Raw genomic sequence first — 2,656 nt, 5'->3', positions numbered from 1 at the left:
TATACAGGGTGCAGCAAAAGTCAGTTCCTCAATTTAATAATAATAAACAGTTTTTCGGGGAACCGACTTATGTCGCTCTCTGTATATACATATCACTATTAGGCTATCGAACGATTGAGAACGCTGCAAGTTTTTGGCTAAACGATTGAGAACACTTAAAATTAACAAAGTACTTAACGCTGACAAAAAAAAATCCCGAAAAATAATACGATTGAGAACGAATTTACGTGCAACGTTGCCATATAATTTATTTGGCTATTGAAAGATTCAGTAATACTTATACATAAAATAAATATTCTTGAAAAAAGTCATACATTTATAATTATATTCTTATAGAAATATATGGGCATCTTATAATATGTGATATAATATATGAATAAAACATGTAAAATAATATGTAGAACTTACAAAAATATGTAATGTACAGAATGATTTTTTAAATATGCTCACCTCCATTTATCCCTTTAATAATACTCTTATTCAAATTCTGATTTTTAGAATTTTTAAGTATACCTACCCGAAGACAATATATATTTTCAAATTCCTGATAATTTTGTACTACTAATAAGGAGTGTCCTGAGGTAGTAATACAATTTTCAATTTTTTAAATGAAAATCCTCCTTTTTTACTATAAATTATTTATTCTCATGAAAATGTTGATGTATCTAAATCAAAATTCTAATAAATAGTTTCTGAGTTACTATATGTTCCTACTATAAGGATAACAATCATTAAATTTGGTTTTAAAAAAATATAAATTATATGTAATATTAGATACGTAAGTGCATAATTCAACTCTAAAGTACCAAAGTTATACAATCAATTAATGCAAAATCCTAACCTAACCTAACCAGTAATCGTAGATACTAGATCGGATTAATAAAATGAACCAAATATTCGTATGTATGGATAAAGAAGATAAATAAAAAAAGTAAAAATAAGAAAAAAACAACGTAAAAACAATGCAATTAATAATAATTATTATTATTATTAAAACCAATAGCAACCATTTATAACCAAAAATTTACAAAAAAAGTGACGTGTCTAAAAACAATGCTTAAAATGTGTCCACCGAAACCGTAGTTCGAACTCGATACCCGTTTTTAAATCTCTTGTTTGAGAACCTCCCCGGGTTGGACCTCTTATATTTACCTTTTTGCGACAACATGTAGCCTATCTCCTTTCCCGAGATCTAATCTATCTCTGTACTAAATTTAATCGCAATCGGATGAACGGTTTAGGAATGCATAAAGGATACCGTCACAGACATTGTTTGTATTTTATATATTATATAGATTACTATAATGCTACCTAATACCTATTGATTATAATTTTAAGCTTAATGTTATAAATTATAATCAATAGTACCTATGCATTTAATTATTAATTTTTTTTTTTTTTTAATTCCCTGGGGCTTTATATTATTTAAACAACCTAAAGGACTTTATAAATATGTTTGACAATTATATATATTTTACATAATAGATATAAACTATATATATATGATATATCCAATGAAGTGCATCCTGCCTTAATCTAAAATCTTAAACTAAGTCATATGGTTTCAGACGCTTAAGACGTCTGATATCCTTGGAGTTATCTAATAGTTGGATGGCCAATGGATTGACATGGTGATCTAGCCTTGTCTCGTGTTTGCGAGCAAACCTTTGGATTGTTTCTTTCGAACCGATAGGCTGCAGTGATGGTCCGAAGGGCAATGTTTTGACAGCGCTGTATTACATCGATGTTAGACTTACTGGCACAACCCCACAATTGAATGACATAATATATCCAGATCGGATTTATAATTGCTACATACAATAGACGTTTGTTTTCGATTGTTAACTCGGAGTTAGGTCCGACTAACCAATAAAGTTTTCGCATTTTTTCTTAATTATTAATGTATTAATTTTGTTTTAAATTGGGTACAAAGTAGGTTAAAATATTTATCCATATCATTGTTTGGAATTATCAACCAACTTAAATGGGATAAACAACTAATTTACGTAATGTGTACTATCAATTATTAAAGCATTTAGAGGTAATTTAATGATTACCTAACAAAGATAGTAGAAATGTACTAAGTAAATAATAAAATACATTACTAATTAGTAATTACTATAACTTAATGTTGTAATTTGTGGCTTTTAACAATTTGTACATCAATATACATCAATTGAATATTGATATTTGATATACTTATAAGTTATACTGATATATCAATAGACTATAATATGACAACTCATTTTCGTTTGTTTAAAATTTAAATAAATAGGTGCATTTATACATTTAGTTTTATTCTATAGATTGTGGTGTGTAAGTACCTACAATTCATAATAAATATTATAATGGATAAGTGGTTAATAAACAAAAAAAGAAATCTTAGTGAACAAAGTGCTGTTCATGGTTGAAATATATAGGTTATTGCAAATGCCAAATAGACTCGGATTGTTATCATCAGAAACAAAATGACTGCGTATCACAATTATCAATTTTTCTTATCATAAAAAATACGCTGACAAATAAGCTAACAAATTCAAAATCTCGCGCATATGTACTTGATTATTATTGGCTCCCTTTATGCTGCCATTTATGTTTTTATCATCAAATATTTTATTGAGAAGGGGTATAAATGCAATCACCTTGTATATATATT

The sequence above is a fragment of the Metopolophium dirhodum genome, chromosome 4 (assembly GCF_019925205.1).
Source record: "Metopolophium dirhodum isolate CAU chromosome 4, ASM1992520v1, whole genome shotgun sequence".
Classification (NCBI taxonomy): domain Eukaryota; kingdom Metazoa; phylum Arthropoda; class Insecta; order Hemiptera; family Aphididae; genus Metopolophium; species Metopolophium dirhodum.
The sequence above is the reverse complement of the archived record's forward strand: the minus strand, read 5'-3'. Positions refer to the sequence as shown.